This window comes from Rhinolophus sinicus, chromosome 6 (genome assembly GCF_057876585.1).
Source record: "Rhinolophus sinicus isolate RSI-liver-muscle chromosome 6, RSI-T2T, whole genome shotgun sequence".
Taxonomy (NCBI): Eukaryota; Metazoa; Chordata; class Mammalia; order Chiroptera; family Rhinolophidae; genus Rhinolophus; species Rhinolophus sinicus.
Window position 1 is genome coordinate 2,646,366 of NC_142506.1, and position 20,620 is coordinate 2,666,985.

Below are 20,620 nucleotides of genomic sequence, written 5' to 3' on the forward strand. Positions count from 1 at the left end.
GTACCACGCGTCCCCTCTGGGTGACCGTGCCGCTTTCTCACGCTGTGCAGGCACGCTCTCGGCAGTGTGTGCTGCGGTCATCGTGGAGACCTTTGGGGAGAGGCGCCCCCCACGCTGCCGTTCTGCCCCGTGGCCCTCTCGTTTTCCTTGGGTGTCCCGTCCGAGCACAGTGCAGAAAAGATGCTTGGGCACCTTGAATGAGCTGGAGCACTGATGGCTCCGGCGGGAAGCTTGCTCCAGGAGGGGCTGGGCCTGCTGACCAAGTTCCTACAGCCAGCCACCTCATCTATTGGTTGTGCCACTCTGCATTCAATCTAGCCACCTCCTGTGGCCTTTTCCCATGGAGACAGCCAAATGACCTTTTGTCAGTATTTTTGGAAACATCTACTGATATGAGGGAGCAAGGCTTGGCCTCAGGGCCCAGCCTCAGGCAGGGTTCCATCGGAGCTGCCCACTGGCCCTCTGTGCAGCCGAGCCGCCGGGGCCTGCCTGTGTCTCCTCCAGTCAGCGTCACTCACGGGCACTTGTGTCTGAGCCTCTGAGCCATCCCAACCTGGCCGGGAGCCATCAGCAGCAGTAAGAGGGACCCAGGTCGATGCAGAAGCTCTGGCTTCCAGTTGCAGGTCTAAGTGACCTTGGAGGAGTCATTCTGCCTCTGAGGGTTCACTCCCTTCTCCCTCCAGGGACAGTCCTTGGGCACCAGGCTGAGCGTGGAACGAGGTGCTGTGTGCAGTCTGTGCCATGACCGTGAGCCGTATGCGAGGCCACGTGCTCGGAGCATGGCTGTGAATGGGACCCCAGGTCACCTGGCCTCCCGCGTGTCATGCACGGGGTCACGTGCTGGTAGGACTAGACCCACCTACTTCTGGTCGTCCCCGCTCCCGAGGCCACCATTTGACAGAACGAGCTATTGGTCGCGCTTACCTCATCCTCATTTTTCGTTTTGCCCGCGTTATTTAGAACGCCCTAAATAAGCACAGAGCAGATGCTGACGGGCACGTGTTTGAAGTTAAGCTGTTTAATTGCTTAGGAAGGAAAGAGGTCTGGAAGCAAATGTGGGTCAGCTCAAGCTGCAGCTAGGAGATCTGGGGGGAAATGACTCCCTCTCGTGTGAGGAAGTGACGACGGACGTGAGCCTCAGCGAGGCCTGGCTTCCGGCCACTTTGAAGCCAGACCTTGAGCCTGACAAGGCAACTTCAAAGACTCAGCCTCCTGACCTTTTCCAGGCGGTTCTTGACAACTTCCTTCTCCCAAGGTCCTTTGCTGGTGATTTGTCACTGGACGCTTGACCCAGCCCAGGAGCTGGAAAAAACCAGCTGTGGAGCCTTCGCCCTCAGGGACGTCAGCCTTATCAAAGGATGGAGAACTAGTTCCCCCTCTGTCCCTTGACGGTGGAAAGTGTATAGACCCTGGCGGGGAGGAAGACGTGGGCGCTCCGAAGCCACCGCGGGCCGGGAGGAGCCAGGTTTCTCCTCCAGCTGAGCCTTTCTCACTCTGTGGCCGAACCTCACCCTGGATGCTTCACAGCCCCAGCGTGTGGGACCCTGGGGAGTAAGTGGCACCAGTGGACGTGTGTTCTCCACGTGGCCTTGCACGCATCTCCTTAGCACCGAGGCCAGTGGCGGGGCACACAGGCATGGCGTGCGGCTCCTGGGCACCTGCCTCCCCCTCCAGGCACCTGTCACCAGCCTACAAGGACCAGGGTCCACACTGTTATGACACAGGTGGCCTTCATGAGCTGGCTGCAAACTCGGGGAGGGTGTGGCCTTTGCTCTAGCAAACCATGTACACTGGCCAGTGCCCACAGCCGTGGTGGTTGGGGAGGGTGGTTCAATGCCAGGTCTGGGCTACGTACGGCAGGTAGACTGACCACCAGCTCACGTTCCAGCGAGCAAGTGTTTCCACCCGGAGCCGGACACAGGTTACCCCCCAGGGCCACCCAATTACGCACATTCTGTGTGGGTTTCATCTTCCTGGGAACAGGGCCTCTAGTTGTCATCAGATTTTCAAAGGGTTTGGGGCCGCCTGCTGGGAGCATTAATAGGCAGTCCCTTCCTCTCCTCCGTTCTTTGCCCCCCTGGCAAACTTCCTTCAGCCTTCCAGGCACAGCTCTGCGGTCACCTGTGCCCGGCCGGCCCGCAGAGCTCCATCCCCGGGGCTCCCGCAGCACTCTCTCTGTCACTCTTCCCACAAAAGTGTCACCCCGTGTTCTCTGGGGTTCAGGCCCTGGCCGGGCTCTTCTCTGTCCCTTGTACCTCGCTGGCTGCGTGGGGCGGAGCTGGCACCACTGCCAGAGCTGTGTGTGCTGGGACGAGGCTCCAGGCAGGGCTGCCTCCGGCTGCGGGCACAGCTGCCCTGGGCCCTTCCCTTTGTGGATGGACCTGCTGTGCTGCCCCTAGAAGGAGCATCCGTTTCCCTGAAGCAGTGGCATGTTATCCCCCACGTACCTTTGCTATTTCTGGAAGCGTGAACTTTATTAAGCAGAATGTCAGTTTGCTTAGTAAGCAGTCGAGAGCCCTGCTTTAACTAAATGTGTCTGTGGGTCATTCGGACAGCGAGCAGTATTGATCGCTGCATCTAAAAATGGAAACCCAGGATGGGCTCGCTGATTGGGAAAGGAGCGTGGTGAAGGCTGCCGTGTGCTGTGAGCCAGGCCTCCAGGAAGCCATCGGGTTGCACAGCCACGTGGGGGCATCTGGGCTGCAGACCCGGCAGCTCCGTACCTGTCAGTGTCACTTCCTGAACGTCGACTGGGGGCCAGGCTGTGGGGGAGGGGCCGGGGACATGAGGGAGCCACTGCCCCAGCCTTGGAGGGGCTCCAGGGCCGTTGGCTTGGGTGGCGCCCTCTCAGATGGCACTGAGCATGGGGAATGTGAGTGCCTTGTCAGGCTGACCACGGAGAACTCGAGGAGGAAGGAGCATGTGAGAGAGGGCTCAGGGCCGGGGTAGAATTTCAATGGACGCAAGTGGAGATGGCAGGGTGCTCCAGGCAACCGGTGGGCCTGTGTGCGGCGTGTCCAAGGGATGGTTTGGAGGGCGCGGGCGGTGCTGTGTGCCCGGGGTTCGCAGGTCTGGGTCTCAGCTTCGCTCGCAGGCTGTGGTCTTGGCCTTGGCAAAGCCATCGGCGCTTCTCGAAGGTGCGGCGTGTTCTTGTTCCGCGTTCAGGCCCCTGCAGGTGAAGACAGGAAGGAGCTGACCTCTGTGAAGTGGGGCCCCACACACATCCCCCCCTGCACGCTAGCCTTTGTCTCCTACCCGTGGAGTCTCCGGTGCTTCCCAGTTTCCACTGTTTGTAAACACCTGACAGTGGGGTGCAGAGCAAATGGAAGTCCCTGGCCAGTACATGACAGGTCATGGAGGACATGCAGAGTTTCTCACAGTTGGTGCACATGATATGGGGGAGCCCTGGGCAGGGGCCCCCAGTGCTGGGAGCTCACAGCCAGGAAGGGCGGCAGAGGCCGCGCAGGCTGCAGAGGGACTGGTCAGGCCGCGGGGCACGGCACGAGCTGGGCCAAAATGACCCTCTTGACGATTCTGCTGCGGACGTTGCATGCAAAGTACCCGTTCGTTAGAAAAGTACAGGAGAGAGCAATCACGACTGTTTCTTTGCTCGTTTAAAGAGTCAGTACATATGGCGAGTATCACCTGACTTGTACTAAGTATGACCTAAAATAAACTTGTTTTCATAATTTTTTTTTTCATTTCGTTTTCAAAGTAAAGCTTCAATCACACCTTATTTCCATTATTTGCTGTGCGATTTGGTTGCCTTTATAAGTGGCTTCCCTTAAAAGTAGCCGTTTGTTGAGCAGTTCTCAGATGGCAGGGTCCCCTTCTCAGCACAGCTGTCTGTCCCACGAACGTTGTTGATGGTTGAGAGGCGGGTGGGACCACAGGCCCCTCACAGGCCTCATTGCACCTTCACTTGGGTGGCTACTGCCTCCATCCACTGCAAGCCTTGTGAGCAGCCCACAGCAAGTTTTTCTGATGGCAAAGGGGCGACCCTGTGCCTAGAGGGTGGCAGAGGGCCAAAGGGACCCAGCTCCTGACTCATGCAGAGCATGGCAAGGCAGCCCCCATCGCATCCCTGGCTGCTGTGTTGCTGTGCGTGGCTACTGGTGGCCCTGAGAGGCCAGGGCTCTGGCCCGGTGTCGGCAGGCAGGGTCGGGTCCCCACTGCCCCACTTGCTCACGCCGTGGCCCTCAGTGTCCTCAGCTTTCAGGGACCATCTGTTGGGGCTGTTGTCAGGCTGCAGGGTGAGACTTCTATGCACGATCTCTGTGAACACACGGGAAGTGTCTCATGACTCACCCGCTTCGACTTCTAAAGAGCTGTCCACTTCCAATGTCCACCATCTCCCGTCGTCCTCAGAGCCCAGGGCCGGGCCTGGGCAGCCTGGTGGCCTCTGGCCTCTCCCCTCTGCCACCCTGACCTATGTGCAGTTCCTGGAAACCCCGATGCTCAAACCTTCCTGCCTTTACACGTGCTTTCCCTTCTGCCTGGAGTGAAAACTCCTACTCTTCTGTGAAAACGCAGCACGGTGCCCCCTTCTGTCTGAGCCCGCAACCCCCGCCTGGCTTCCCAGACACCCCGACTGTCCTCCTGTTGCCCCTCTTTGAGAGCAGAGGTGTGACTGAGCCACTTCTGTGCTCCATGCTGAGCGGTGCTAGATTCCTAGCAGGCACTCAGAGAACATTTGAATGAAAAATGAGGGAGTGAATGAACGGATATTAGAATGACTGAGTGGATGGATGTTTGAATGAATCGTGAGTGAGTGAGTGAGTGAATGGATGGATGGGTGAGTAGTTCTCTTGCACCTTAACTGGTTTTGGTGCCTGCACTTTGCCTGCACTTTCCTGCAACCTGCCCCCTTCCCTCAGTCGGTCCTGTTTCTGTAGGCACCAGGATTTGACATAGGAAGAAAATTCTGAGAGGGAGCCTGTCACACTTACAAGTGGGCACAGTATCAGATGTGCTTAATGCATCTGCTCCTGAGAAAAGAAATCTGTGCGTCCGTTTTGCCCACTCCCGTCTGGCCACTTTGCTGTGACCTGGGCCCCAGGTGAGCTCGGGGGGACCGAGGTGGGCCTGGGGGGGGAGCAGATCCACACATCTCTCTCCTGCTAGGACTTGGGCTGCCTTCGAGTCAGTGGGTTCACTTCCTGCCTCCTGGTCCCAGAGGTTGGGGGGCAGTAGAGGGAGGGGAGCGCCCAGGGCTCTCTGGGGTCCGTCTCCTGGGGAGCAGACATGGCTTTAGGACACAGGGCCCTGAGAGGATTGGCATTGGTCCAGAGAAGGTTCCAGGTGGAGGTGGCAATGATGGGAAAAGGGACATTGCAATTAGGCGTGTTGCTGCCCTGGGCTAGGCGCTGCCGACTCGTCCTCTTCCCACAGACCTGCTCCCCAAGTCCCAAATCCTCAAGTTGCCAGGACATGGTGGCAGGGATTCCCACAGTGACGTGAGGATGGTGGCATAACTGCTAAGAGAGGGAAGAAGCTGCTGCATCTATTACGTGTGTAGTAGGTCATTACTCTGTGGATGGCGTCTCGGTTCATCTCTGATGTAACCCTGCAGGTAGAGAAGTCATTCCCATTTCACTGGCGAAAGGACTGGCTCTTATGGATCTGGGGTAACCTGCTCAAGGCCAGACAGCCTCTTAGAGTCCAGTTCTCTGATTCTGTCGGAGGCCCGAGCAGCTGTGCCTGACGCACAGGGTGGCTGGGTGGCAGTTTTATAAGCTGCATAAACCTGCGCAGACGGCCCCTGTCGCAGGGGGGCCCCAGGGCACCAGGGTCAGGCTGGGTCTTCCAGGAGAAGAGTGCTGGTTTGCAGAGCAGCTCCTGGGGGCCTCCGTGACAGGGCTTCCCCTCAGCCATTCCCACAGGGCAGTGCCAGCTGCGAGGTGGGCCCTAGAAGAACAACCTGCAGAGCGTAAACTCAGGGCCCCAACCGCTGGCCACCTGGGTCAGGCGTGGGGCTCAGAAGCTACGTGTTCAGTGATCAGCTTGGATCTCCACGTGGACCTGCAGGCGTGGTGATGCCATTATCATTTGAAGTTGTGGAATCGGGGGCCCAGAGAAGTGAGGTGATTCGGTGAGGCGCTGGAGCTGGGGTTCAGACCCCACCACGGCCCTAGAGCTGAGCACTGGGCTCCAGGCCAGCCCAGGGCCATGCGGTCACAGCTCGGATCCTACACTGGAGGTCTGGCAGGTGCAGAGCCGGTCCCGGGCCCGGGCGAGCACACCTGAGCTGCCCTCCTCTCCCCTACCTGTGGCCTTCGTGTTCCCCGATTCAGAGTCTTTAGGCCTATTTCATTTGTTTGTCTTTTGATCTGAGGCCCAGCTCCTGGTTACAAGGTAACCCAGGTGGCCCGACTGCCTTGCAGGCATGTTTGTGGAGGAGGCACCCCCACCTCTCGGGATGTGAGCAAACAGTGGTTTAATAATTGACGCGTCTGCCGCAGGAGCCGTGCCCGCCGCATGGGAAGATGCTCAGTCGCATGACAGAAGGAGCCAAGGAGCTCACCTGGGCGCTGCGGCCTCGCCAGGCCCGGCCGGTGTGATTTGCAGGGGGAGGCGGCGACCCAGGTGCTCCAGCGCCAGCCTCAGCGCCCACTGGCACCCCCTTGGCTGCGCTCACCTGAGAACCCACCAGCAGGTCTTCTGAGAGATTTGACCCAGAGAGAGAAAGGACAGAGTTTATTAGAGCAGTGTTTGTTAGGATTTAACCCCTCATGGCGTAACTGCTGTGGTTGCCGGGACCCTTATTGGCCTACCGAGGCTCAGAGAGGTTAAGTTTCTTCCCCAGAGCCACACAGCCAGGAAGCATGGACCCGGATTGGAGTCGGGGTGCTTGCCGAGGCTGCCCTTTACTGGGGGCCCTGTGCCACATGCCTGCGTGTGTCCTCCTTCCTCCACCGAGGGCACCCCCACCCTGGGCGCAGACCAGGCCCCCGAGGGCTGGATCCCTGCCAGCGTGGAGTAGGGCCCCAACCCAGGCCTGACCCCGCCGAGCTCTTAGCTCCTTTGCGGAGCTGAAAGCATGGAGAGGGGGCACTTCTGTGATCGGAGAGAACAAAGCCGGCCCTGCCGATTCTGACTCAAAGAGGATGAGATGATTTTGGTTCTTGATGTTCCAGAATCGTGGGGGGAGTGGAAAAGTTGCAGGAACTTCTCCTGCAGAGGCTTCTGAGCACAGCGAGCCCCGAGGAAACCCCCAGGCTCTGAGACGCTGCGAGGAAAGGGGGGACTTCCTACTGCTCGGCACTCAGAGGCAAAGACGCGCGGACGCGTTCACTTTCCTTGTTTCGTTCAGATGACCTTCGCAGGGAGACCATTTGCCCTGAGAATTAAGATAAAACAAAAATAAATAATAAACAAAAAACCAAATGATACTTACATTATTAAGTACATATATGCATTCATCATATGTGTATTTTGTATGTAATAATTACATATGATTGCAATACTTACATGTGATATGTGTATGTAACATATAAAAATATTAATCATTTCCATAATCATTTACAACTGAAAATAACCAAAACAAGAACGCTTTGCCCCTCTGTAAATCAACCCTCCCCTCCCCCCGAGGGACACCCGCCTCCGCCCTGCCCCAGGCCCCCACAATGAGCCCCCAGGCTGTGTCTGCCCTCCGCTCCCCATCCCAGTTCTGGACCCAGCGGGAAACAGCCTCACAGGGCAACTTGCCCCCTGCCCCCTGTCCCCTACCTCCTGTCCCCTACCTCCTGCCCTTAGCCCCCTGCCCCCTGCAGAGTGGGACTAAGTCGCACCCTCAGGAGCTCATTCATTCATTGTCCATGAGTTCCTTCATTCCGCAGCCATTCAGGGAGCTGCTGCCTGTGCCCTTCATGCTGGTGGCCCAGGCGGCACTGCGTGTGCCCTTCTCCCAGGCCCTCCAGTGAGGCAGGCCCGAGTCACTGACTCAGCGCTCCTGGGCCTGAGGGAATGAGACCCCGAGCACAGGGCACCCCGAGCACAGGGCACATCCTCAGGTTCTTTCCAAGACGGAGGAGAGGTTTAGAAGGTGCGTCGGGGCGACTGTGCGCTACTCTTGTGACCTCCCCCTCCTGTCCCCCCACGGGGGCCCTGGCTGTGAACGGGAAACCGGTTGTTTGAGTTTCCAGGAAGACCGTGTCCCACACTTCATGTTCCTGCCGCGGTGGCATTACTGATGGGTGCCCAGGTGGGGACATGCCGGACGCACATCTGTGACAGGCAGGCCCAGCGCTGAGGGTGGCACTCCCACGTGCCCGCAGGATGCAGCGGTGTCCCCTGCGAACGTTTCACGGGAAGTCCAGACTCAGAACCACAGCGGGAGAGGAGCTGCAGAGCAGTTCCCACAGACGCTCAGGTGTGGGAGTGGCAGGCAGCTAAGGACAGATTTCTTTGTCCACCTCCCGGAGCCCTTGGTTCTTGGCTCCCTCTCCCCAGCCTCCACCTGCATTTTGAGAGTGTTGGTTAAGGAGGATGAACTCACGTCTTCATGGAAATAATCAGAAACACACCTGCCCCCTGGAGCTCCCGCCAGCCTGGGGTAGCTGAGCGGTTCCAGCCCCAAAGGAGGAGATGTAATGCTTTCTTTGGAGTGTGCCGCCTGACGGAGGGTGAAGGTGATTTCCAATCGGCTGTTTAAAATCCAGGAACGCATCCCCCCTAATGCCATCAGGGCCTGCCGAGCCCCACGGGGGAGCGACGGCCTGACTCTGTCATTTGGAAACTCTGCCCATGAAGGAGGAATTCCTGAGTGGGAAGACCGGGACCAGGGAGGGGAGCTGAGACCGACTGAGCGTTCCCTGTGTGCCCGGCCCTGGGCTTATGGCCCAGGGGGACCGGGCTTGGGCACATGAGTTCAGGATGCAGAGCTGAAAGCTGAGGTGGGCACATCCAGTGCTGTCGGAGGGGAGGGGCATTGTTTCTGTGCACCCAGCAGCCTGCTTTCTGTGCAGCAGACCCTCCGGGAAGGTCTGTGGCATGTAGGGTGTGCTTGTTCACCCCAAACCACGATCCTTTCTCCTCCACCCCACTGAGCAGGGTGGCTGGACTGCTTGCAGCCTCGTGACTTTGGGGCTGTCTTCCTGATGTCAGCTCAGTCTCTCCAGAATGTGAACGATAAAATGACATTGTACACCCAGCACAAATGCCCCAACATCATGCAGCAAAATATTTCCAGTAAGTTCACGGGAAGGCCTGTCCTCCCGGTGGGGTCCTGGCAGAGTGTTTCCATTCGGCATCCTTCCCTGTGCTCACAGCATGCTTCTTGCTACACTTCCCCTGAAGAACCCGCCCTGGTGGTGACCACGCACAGCCGGGACCTTTGGAGGAGCCATGTGAGCCCCTTCCTCCCAGGACACAGCATTGTCAGGAGGTCCGCCGTTCATCAGCCATCCTCACGCCGCTCCTGGAGTCAAGACGGGGGAGCAGCTGGCGGCATTTGGGGGTCAGCATTTCTACTTGAATCTGGTCAGATTCAAAGAATGTACAATGTTCTCTGAGCTCAGCCCAGCATTCTCCCAGCTCCACAGGACCTTGCTCATGCCTGTCCTTAGAACTTAGTTCACTTCTGTCAGGAGCTCCTCTCCTGACAGCAGGCAAGGTGTGAACGTCGGCTGCTAACTTGTCTACTTGTGTGTCCAGAGTGACACCATGTAAGTGACCCATGGCACCACCTGCCGGTGGGGGGCTGGTCTGATGTGCATTTTCTCCATCGTTTAACTGTCCTCGTTCTTGTGGAATTCCTCAGGTGAAGTCTGTGGGTGGAGGGGCTTCTGCAGCGTGATTTTCTGCGAAGGTCTCCCCTTCAGGCTGAGAGTTCCTTTCAAGCAGGGAGCTCCAGTGCTGGCGTGGCTCTTGGCGTGTGATCCGATTCCAGTTAGTGATTGTTGGAGAGGTGGACGGGAGGCTGGGGAGATGGAGGCCGAGCGTGGCTCTGGCAGCCGCTGACGTCTGAGCAGGTGAGGCAGGCGTGGCCCAACAATCGCCAGCGCCCCGTCCTCGGCGACTCCCTTTCTGGGGACGGAGTCCTGACCGCACAGCCCTGTGTTGTCATTCCCATTGGCTCTGTGCCCCTTGTTGCAGCCCGTGAGTGCGCCCCAGGAGCTCTTTCCTTGAGGTATCCTCACTATAGGCGAAGGCTGGAGGAGAGAGCGTGACCCAGGAATGGCCTTGCCTGAGAACTGCTGGAGACGCGTCGTCTGAGAAGGGGGCTGTGGAGGCCAGTGGGTCCCTGGACCCAACTCTCAGGCAGAAACTTAAGGCCCTGGCGGTGTGCCCTGAAGTCCCCTGCACTGGACGTTGTGGAACAAGCAGACAGAGCCTTTCAGGATGGTTTCCCTCAGCACTGGATGTCTGCAGAGCCCTCCGTCCTGAGCAGCCTGCCTCCTGCCGACACGCAGGGTCAGTCTGGACAGTCAGCCTGCAGTGGGCCCACACTGACCGGCATTTGGGGACCCCACAGGGCAGGGACAGCTGCCAGCCCAGATCCTGGCCCAGAGTCAGTTCTTAGTGAGTAATCATTGAAAGAATGTTTGAAAGACTGACTCCTTGGATTGACTTGACCAGACAGTTTCGGTAGCTTCTTAATGAATTTGGGTGGTCAGTTTGTCTCATCAAAAAGATGCTGCTGATTTGATGTGGTGTCGAACTGAACTAACAAACCGCATGGTGATCAGAGTTCTACCCTTTTATGCCCCCCGGTAGGAAGTGCTGGGGTCGGATCGCCCTGGTATCTGCAGGGACTGAATGAGAATGGGAGGCAGCTCTGTGCCCCCCCCCCCCCCCCCATGAGGGCTGTCGGACTTGCAGCCCACAGGTCACACTTCTGGACGCATCAGCCGGTTTCCAGTGTGTCTAGAATCGTGTTTCTAACCCAGATTACCTAGAACCCAGTGAAATAGTTCCCTTTTTTTTTCAGAGACCATTGTAATTATATTTGTGTGTGTGGGAGAGAGTTAATTTCTTTAAAGTAGTTTGTAAATATCTGTGTTCACTGTTCATTTTATTCCTGAAATGATGTGTTCATTGCGTCTACTGTTTGATTTGGGATGTAATTCAGCTTATCCCACCAGAGTCATTCAGTTCAGAGGAGTAACGGTCCGAGGTGTGCAAGCTGGTGAGAATGTGGTGGAGTTTGCAATGAGGCCTGTGACCGACAGAAGGGCCGAGCGGTGTCCTCCGGGCCACCACCCTCCCGTGGTGCTGGCCGCTGTAACCAAGAGCTCGATTCAATTTAGGATTGATAATTGGCTGCTGTGGGAGCCTGGCCCTTGTCCCTTCTTGCTGGGACTGCTAAAACAGCCCGCCTCCCCCCCCCCCCCCCCCCCCCCGCTTCCAGGGTCTGACTACCTGCTCTAACCTCGGTCCCTTCAAAGATTCCCCAGAACTCTCCCAGGAACATTCGGGGCCCTTGGCAGCCACTCCCTGAAAGCCTGTCTGTTGCCCAGGTCCTACATAGGTGACCCCAGTGGCTGCCAGCCTCCGCCCACCCCTCTGCCTGCTTTCTGTGCCGCCCTTTAAACCTCCAAACCGCCACATGCCACGTCCCCTCCTCTGCGAAGCCTTTCCCAGCCAGCCCCTGATCCTTGGGGAACCCTCATCCGAGGGCTCCTTCCCCCAGACTTCCAAATGCAGCTGGCTCAGCTCGCTCGTGTACGGGGCTGGGAGGACGAGGGTCTGCCTGATGCACAGAGGCTGTGCCCCTTCGGGCGAGGTTTGGCTGCTGTAAAATAACAGTGGCTTAGGTGAAGTTCACGTGTCTCAGCCACGCAAAAACCTGGTGGCAGGTGGCACCTGGCCCCCCTCTTCCTGCCCAGCCTGGCCCTGGGACCCAAGTTGGCTGCTCCCAGGCCAGCTGCTCTGCGGGGGTTCAGCCAGCAGGAAGGAGGAGGCAACCCTCCCTCCTCAGGAGACTTCCTGTAAAGAGACCTCCTCCCTTTATACTTCATTGGCCATTGAGTCACCGTGCCACGCCTGAGGCGGGGACAGCTGGGCAGTGGCTTTATCAGTGTGGCCACGCGCCCAGCTACACAGTGGGGCTCTTGCTGCAGAGGGGCCGGTGGCTATTAGGAAGCAGTTAGCACAAACATGAATGGAGCATGATGGGTAGTTAGAAGGCTGGGCGGGCTGAGCGGAGAGGGGAGTGAACGTGTAGGTGGGTACCCGACACGTCACCTCTAAGTCTGGGTTCAGCCTTCCTTCCTGTAGCCCCACACAGCAGGGGTGGCTCAGCCTCATTTCTGAGACCCAGAAAAAGTCTAATAGTTTGCGCGAGGCCTGCAACCAGTAAACGTCAACTGGACTGAAAGCTGATATTTTCTTACTGCACAGACTACACGCTGACTTATCACTAACTGGGGAAACGTAACTGTAACACGCGACAGACTAAAATCGGTATCAGTCACGTGGTAGGCCCCAACAAAGCCATGATGAATCTGGGTTGGGAGGTCTGGGAGGAAGGGGTGCCAGAGGCATGTCAGGGGCCCTGGGGACAGTGCGTGAGCTGGAAGCACATGAGTGGCTGAGCTTCTAGACCAGGACTGGTCAACAGGTCACTTTCACCACTCAGAGGTTCCAGCAAAGGCCGCTGCATCTAGAGCAACCCAGACGTGGCTTTCGGGAAGCAGGGAAGGCCTCACATAGTGGGTACAGGAGGGATACTTTTACAGACTTGAAAACAACTTTTTTCCAGACTCTGCTGCAGAAAGCGTATACCGGTGCACACGCCGACTCCAGTAGTCTGTGAGCATGGCGCTCCCCTCCCCTCCCTTTCTCCATCTGAGGTACAAAACGTGGACTTTGCAGGTTGCGTGCAGACAGGCAGTGGTCAGTTGTGGAGCACCCCGTCCCCCACCCCACAGCTCTCTGGACGTGCATCCATCTCCGTGACATGGAGGCGATAGGCTCTCTTCATGACGGATCTTTCTGGAAAATTGATGTCCTCTCTGTTTCTCCATGGAGAGAACTCTGAAAGAAGTCGTGGACCTTGCTGAGAGACGCATGGGATTGTCTCACAATCTGCACCCAGACCAGATGTGGTGTTAGTTGTGCTGTGTACAGATGGGGAAATTGAGGCTGGGCAAGGTGCTGTGACCCCTGGGTGGGACGGTGTCTCCCAGTGACGAGGTTGGCTTGGAGGCAGGCCATTCCGTGACTCTGGCGGTGCAGGGCTGGCCCTTTGGGGAGGCACCCATGTTGGAAGGCCAGGCAGTATGTGCTGTGGCCGCTGGAGAACCCAGAGGTCATGCCCAGGAGCGGTGGGGTATGGTGGGGAGGGCAGGACACCGCGTGGCTATTGGCGGTTCTCAAGAGGAAACTGAGGACACATGTGCAGAGAAGACGTCCCCAGGGCCGCGCTCTGGCTCCCGTGTGTGTCAGTGTCCCATTAGCTTGGTGGCTTACAGCGACACAAATCCTTGTCGTCCGGGCGTGGAGGTCAGGGTCAGGAATGGGTGTCGCAGGGCTAAAATCAAGGTTTCAGCAGGGTTGTTGGCTCAGGCTGCCCTCTTGGCTGGCCGGGCCGCCCTTCCTCGTGCACACACCTAGCCACCTGCTTCCTGGTGCCAGGGGAGCTGCGATGTCTCGGACCTGGGGGGGCAAGAAGGGGACTGGGATGTTGATTCAATTCACAGAGGTGATGAGTGCGTGCTGGCTGTTGATTTGTCTGTGCTGCCGCGAGGTAGGTGTCCGTGGGGGGTGGCTGTGTGATCAGAGCCCGTTTCTGCTTCTGAGTTAGAAGTAGGTTGTTTTTGTCAGACACTGGCTGCTCATTGGAGGGTTTCTCTCAGGACAGGAGCTGGACAGGAACAGAGGCCTACAAGCCAGTTGCAGGGGCGGGATGCCCCTGGCTCAGGGCATTGCTTCAGGAAGGACAGAAGGCCCCGCGGTCAAGCCAGGGGCCCTGTCTCTTTGGCCATGAATTAACCATGAGGAAGTGGCCGCAGTGAGGCCCCCTCACGTGCCCAGAGTGCTGGGGTCCTTCGTGCACGGCCGTGGCTTGGCCTCTGCAGCTTGTTTGCAGAGGCCTGTCTGCCTTTCCTGTCTGTGTAACAAACACCACAGGCTTACGGGGCTTCAAACAACAGAAACTTGAGCTCGCTTCTGGAGGCTGGAAGCCCAAAACCCAGGTGTCCGCTCTCTCCACAGGCCTAGGAGTGGGGCCATCCTGCCTGTCAGCCCCGCGGGCTCCCGGCCCTCCTGGGCTTGAGGCCGCGTCACTGCAGCCTCTGCCTCCATCTTCATGTGGCCTTCTTGTAGTGTCCTATCCCCGCCTCTTCTTAGAAGGACACTCATGGGATTGAGGACCCACCCTAAGCCCAGGATGATCTCATCCGCAGGTCATTCCTTTCAGTCCCTTGTGGCAGAGGTGGCCTTATGACTGACGCTGCTTCTCTGAGCAAATCTGGTTTCCATAACACTGCTCTGGGTGGACAGGAATGAAACGCAGCCTCTGCCTGGAGGCAGAAGAGACGTGGGTCCTTCAGTAGGAAGCAGGGCAGTTTGGAGGGCCTGGAGGACCCGCGCATGGCCGAGGGCATCCAGGAACCCGTGGCTGCTATGAATTCTGCTCCACGGGCACTGCCGGCTGGGACCCAAGGCAGAGGAGGGTCAGTGCCGGGCTCCCCGTTTCCGGGAGGACCCTGGGCTTCCCCAGTTGGTGGGCAGCACCAGGGCTCCTAGGCATTCCTGGGGCCGTGCGGGGGTGTCACATTGCTCACTAAGAACCTGTGCTCAGGTTTATCTCGTCCTGGCGCCCTGACTCCCACGTTAGATGGCATTAAAACTTCTGATAAATGACAGCCACCAGTCATCGATTATTCATTCACCAAGTGTTTATCTGGTGCTGTTTGTCAAGTCCTGGGGCTGTCTTCTCCTGGCCCCTGGCCTGAGGTCCTCCAGGTGAGGAGTGGCAGCTGGGGGACAGCTCCAGTACCTTGGGCGCCTTGCTGTGTGTCTCTGCCTGGGCTCAGGTGGCCCAGACCAGCCGAAAGTTGCATCTTCTTTGTTTTGGATGCAAAGTAGGAACCCCATGCCAGAGTCACTACAGACAACGTCACTGTCGAGCCACGCTTCTCTGGCACACGTGGTTACTCAGAAAGAGAAGTCCAGCACAGAGAGCATAAGAAACTGCCAAGAAAGCTTTGGGTCCTAGAAGGAAGTGCCTGGCACAGGGCTGCACCTTCCATCTCCAGACTGTCTGTGCTCAGTCTCCTGAAGCGCTGGCCGTGGGCCATTTCCTCCTTACGTTGTTAACTGAGCGGAGGAGGAGACGCCCACAGAGCGGGCGGCTTCTGGGGCAAGTGCCCCTAGGTGACAAGGAGAGGGAAGGGCCACTGAGGCGCACTGTCCCATGAAGGGACCATGACGGGTTCCCCCTCACCTCCAGTGCGTCACTTTTTAATGACCAGAGACCATGGGACCCTTTGACACAGGCCTCAGCCCCTCCCCAGCTGTCAGCCCCCATCGCCTGCAGGCTGCCTGACTGGTTCCCTTCCTCTGCAGGGATGTCCCTTGTATAGCTGTGCCCGGCCCTGCTCCTGCAGAGCTCACTGCCCGGCTGGGGTGCCATGCGGGCAGGGCCATGATGCCCAGTCGCCTGATAACGTCCCCAGCACTGGGCACAGTGCCAGGTGTGTAGTAGGTGTGCCACGTTTGCTGAGCAGTGAAGCAGCGAGTGCCTGAGGCCTGGCCCTTACAGAGGTCCCCGCGAGCAGTACAGGCAGCCAGGTGGACAAACATGGCAGCGTTTAGGCCAAAGTGACAACCTGAGCAAAGTAACAGCGGGGGCGGATAGCTGCCCGCTTACCCATTGGTGATGCGTTTGTTGCCACGTGGTCGATACTCCTATCAAATAGGCCTCCCGTTATGAAAGGGGGAAACCGACTGCAGACAACTTGGCTGTGTATATTTTTACCAGCCTGGTGTCATTGTCCCCATTACTGCAAGGCCAGCTGACCTGGGGCTGCAGCTGCCCGCCTCCCGCCCACCAGCTGGGCCCATAGCAAAGACTGGAAGAGGAAGAAAACTGACCACCACGTTCCCAGGCAACCCTGGGACATCAAGCCTCATTTAAAGGGACCATCTGTCAGAGGTGGCCATAAAATGCCTTTGACGGGGGTTGAGAATGTGCCAGGAGCTTCAGCCAGGCAGCAGCCACCAGGCGGAGAGATCTGTCTCCACCTAGGTAATGTTATGTGTCTGTTGTGACACCCTCTGGCCCCAAAGGAAAGTAGGCTGACTTGTGCCGGCCCAGGAGCTGTACCTGAGGCTCCCATGTCCAGCGGCAGCAGGGACGGGAAGGGTCTTCCCTGAGTGGCTGCAAGCAGCTGACAAACAGGACAGCCCAGAAGGGGCCCTGCCACGCAGGCCCTGACGGTCCATGGCATTCCCTCGTTCATGCATCCCTGGTCATTCCTTTGTGTTCGCTGAGCGAGCATTTCGGGGCTGCTGCAGCAGTGCGCATGACAGACAGGGTCCCTGTGCTCCCAGGGCTTACCATCCAGCAGGGAAGAGAAGCGATTAAGTACATAAAATGCCAACCAAGTATACCAAGGACTCGCCCGCGTGTATGAAGGGCTCTCCCACGTGCACTAGTGGGAGAGCAGGCAGAGGCAGAGACGAGGGCCCGGAGAGCCCTGGGGAGAGTGCCTGGTGCCGTGGGGGCTGTCAGTCAGGCGTGAGCTGGAGGCTGCCGTCTGGGGCAGCTCCCTGTCCAGTGTGCATTCCTCAGCGTCCTCATCTGTAAACGGTGGCGGCACCCCCTTCCTCCCCTGCCTGTCTCGGGCCCCATGAACGCACAGCGTGAAACAGCCCTCCCCATGGCCCACGGAGGTTCTCGCACTACACAGTGACAATAATAAGGGCCGTCACCTAGCTGGTGACCTTGAGCAGTGCTCCGTTCCCTCCAATGTGTTACCTTGGGCTTTAAAGTTCGCAGAGCATGTCTCTGTCATCGTCCACCGTCCATATTGTATGTACTGGCTCCGCGTCCCACCCCATGTGGAGCAGGCTCACAGGACCCTGCTGTGAACTGCACAGGTCTCAGCTCTTCAAGGCTCACCCGAGTCCACACTTGAACCAGGTGTCTCGGCTCCCAGTCCCCTCATTGTTTTTCTTTCTAAGAAAACAAACACAGAGGCAAAAGAGGCCATTCACAGGAAGCCCTGACTCCCTGGGGGCAGTGGGGCCCTCCCGGCGTACTGTTTTCAGCAATAGCAAACACTGGAGTTTCTAAAAGACCCTCTTCTTTAGTTTACTAAATACGATGTCTCCAATTGGAAGCATCTCCCTGAAAGAGCATTTGTTTCTTCTCAGAACAAATTCCGTGTATGCTGAGATTTCTCAGAGCCTTGGTCTCCCCTCAGGGGAATTCAACAGAATGTTCCAATCACTTTCGGGAAGCCTGGGCTTCTTTCTCTTCCTGCGTCCAGACGAATGCTGAGTTTTCAGTCCTCTACAAAGCCGAATGCTGAGTTTTCAGTCCTCTACAAAGCCGCAGGTCTGTGGCCGCTGTGTCTTAACTGGTGAAGTGAACAGAGCAGCTCGGGGCTGTGTCAGCCTGGGGCTGCGTCCTGGGGCCACATCCTGGCAAGCTCTGTCTCCTCCAAGTCCACCTGTAAAAGGGCACCGCGGCCTCCTGTTTGAGGACAGTTATGGGAGACGCGTACTCGCCCAGCCCAGGCTCAGAACCAGGACGGGCATCCTGGGATGTCTGAGAAAGGAAAGCAATCCTTTTTCCAGGAGCGCTTCCCTCAGCGAAAACTCCTGTTTATCCAAACAGTACATACAATTTGTCCAAGCCACTGGCAAGGTTAGGCCACCTCCCCTGCTGGGGTCAGTTCTTCAGTATTGGCAGACTTTTCCTGGTGCCCTTTCTGCCCTGTTCTTTCTGTCACAACTTCTGTAGGCTTTCTAGGGAAACTTTTTAAAAAAAGAATTTTCAGTTTCCCATCTCATGTTTTAGCAAACCAGTGAGGCTTGCGGTCTCATTTCACTCTGACAGCTCTTCTCAGTCTCCCCCTTAATTAAAGAAAGCAGATTTGGCAGTGATATCTGTTATCTGCTACCAGCTGGGAGGCGATCCCTCGCAGCCAGTGACCGGCCTTTCTTGCTGCTCTCCTCAGGCTTATTAGGTAGGACGCTTCATGGATGCAAAATAGGCACATAGCTGGATGGGTGGATAGATACGGAGAGAGAAGGAGGGAGGAAGGGAAGAAAGGAGAGAGAGAGAGAGAGCGAGAGAGAGAGAGAGAGAGAGAGAGAGAGAGAGAGAGAGAGAGAGAGAGAGAGGACTAATACCATCAAGCCTGCAAGAGAGAGCGAGAGATGCTGATAAGGACACATCACAGAGCCATTGAGTGACAGAGCCAGGAAGCACCTTCAGAATTCTTCAGCTCAGTGGCTTTCAACATTTATTACTCTAATGCAATGTATTTGCAGCCCAGCATATGAAAGAACTGAAAAGCAGCTCTGCTTCATTGTGGGGGGTGAGGAGGCCAGAGGCGCTGGACAGGTGGGTGAAGATCCCCCCAGTTTACAAACCAGTGCTCTAGTCTGAGGTTCACAGAGAGGAGTTGACTGCTCATGGTCACGGTCATTAACAGCAAACCCCCGTCCACACGACTGCCTAAGGACTGCAGACGGTAATACTAAAGCCCCACGCCACTTCCCGGGGGCACCTGTACCTGAAACCTTCACCTCAGCGTCTCAGTCACGCTGTCCAAGTGAGTCAGCGCTGGAGTGAAAGAAGCCACAGCACAGGAATAGAAACATCCTCATTTAACGGCTGCTGTGGCCGTCTCTGGACCTGGAACCCGATGGAGCTGGCCCCACCTGGCAGCGCTGCTGCTTGGGCAGCGGTTTCAGTCATCTGAGCTGCCGTTTCACACCTTGACCTAAGGATGCTGATGCTCAAGCCTGTATCCCTCAGGTGTGACCCAGCTCAGTGTCTGCACAGGCTGAGGGAGGAGACCTCAGCGTGTGGAACTGGTCCCGCCCAGGGCAGGTGGAGAAGCCAGGAACTCTGCACCAGGGGGCCCGAGTCCAGGTCAGGCCTTTCTGCCAAGTCCTCGGCCAGCCAGCCGAGTCGCTCCCTCCACTGGCAGCCAGGTAGTGACATGACCTGCTGCCCAGGTGGTCCCCAGGGCTGAGGGCCGTGGGACTGCTTCCCTTGAACACGCTCTTGTTGGCTAGTGGTCCCCCGTGCACGCTGGCTCCTGCTCCCCGGCTTCACAGAGGAGTCACCTCGAGCTCCGAGCTCCGTATGCGTCCTGTGGTGAACACACGTGTAATTGTCCCAGGTGATAGGAGCCTAATTGTTCGCAGTGCAATGCCCGAGGCTCACAGGGCGTTTCCCTAGGACAAGTTTGTAGCCGTGGAATTGTCTCAAGTTTCTGCTGCCAGTAGATGCAGGTGTGTCAGGACAGGAATAATACCTGTTGTGGGGAGTCTGCTCTGTGCAAGGAGGAGAGTTCTTTTGTCAGCTGGGCGTGGGCACGGCTAATCTCTGCAGTCAGCCGGGGCCAGAGGCCAGGTCCTTTGTGGGCTGCTCGTTCCAAGCCTGAGTAGAGGAGGCTGGATGGCTCAGGGGAGAGCGTCTGAGCTGGGCAGTGAGGCGTGAGCAGGCTGACGAGAAGCGCTTCTTGCCCACCAGGGAGTAGGGGAGCTCTCTGAGGAAACCGAGGCAGAAGACCCCTGCTGTTGGCAGAATCTTGAAAGCTGAGGAGAAGTCAGCTAGGGTGAGGGAGCGTGACGCTTGAAGAAGGTCTCTGCTCAGGGTATCACAAAGCTAAAAGCAGGCATTTGTGGGGTGGCTCTGGGGAACGTCTACTCCAAGCTCGTTTTTGTTGGTGGCAGAGTTCAGTTCCCCGTGACTGGAGGGTCGAGGTCCCTGTTTCCTTGCTGGCAGCCACTGCCAACTCCTAGAGGCCGCCCCTGTCCCAAGCTGGCAGTGGCCTATCCAATCCTTTCCATGTTTCGAATCTCTGGCGATCTCATCTTAGATGAGCTGGAGAAACGTCTCTGCTTTTAAAGGGTTCGCCTGATTACGTCAGGCCCACCCAGACTGTCTCCCTTCTGTCAGACGATGTCACAGGATGGCAGCAGTGGTATCATCCCAGTCCCAGGTTCCACCCGCATTCAAGAGGAGCTCATGCATGAGTGGGGGTCACTGGGGTTTGTTTTAGAATTCTTCCGACTGTAGGGATGGAGAGACGGACAGCTGATCCAACACGGAGGCCAGACTGCTTCCTGGAGGAGGCTGTTCTGGGCAGAATCATGAACGCTGACTACAAGTCAGGTAGGGCGCTCCGAGCAGAGGGCACACCCTTGGTCACTCCGGTGGCCTCATTACGTGCTTTTGCCCAGAGTATTACACCCGCCCTCAGCTTAGAGCTCACGGAGTTTAAGATGGTGAAGCTGAGGCCCAGGGAAGCCCAGGTAAATGGCAGGTCAGAGCGCCAGGCCCTTGCTGACTCCTGGTGGCCCCGCCCAGCACCCCCCCAGCCCAGAACCACCCAGAAGTGTGCTCTCTGGCAGAGACAGGGGTCTCCCTAGCTGCTCTTGCCCGCACGTCTGGAGCATCTCACCTGCACGTTGCATGTGCCTTGTC

General features: G+C 57.5%; 1 protein-coding gene and 1 long non-coding RNA gene across 8 annotated transcripts in view; one reads left to right on the forward strand and one right to left on the reverse strand.

Annotated features, from left to right (window-relative positions):
- The window catches only part of TRAPPC9 (trafficking protein particle complex subunit 9), a 320,362-nt gene that overhangs the window by 262,314 nt on the left and 37,428 nt on the right, over positions 1-20,620 (forward strand). The gene's annotated exons all lie outside the window — the stretch shown is intronic.
- On the reverse strand, positions 16-18,224 carry LOC141567846 (uncharacterized). The gene is made up of 3 exons (XR_012490739.2): positions 16,928-18,224; positions 6,524-7,339; positions 16-3,169 (listed from the first exon to the last, which is right to left on the reverse strand). It is a non-coding gene; the product is annotated as an uncharacterized LOC141567846 (long non-coding RNA).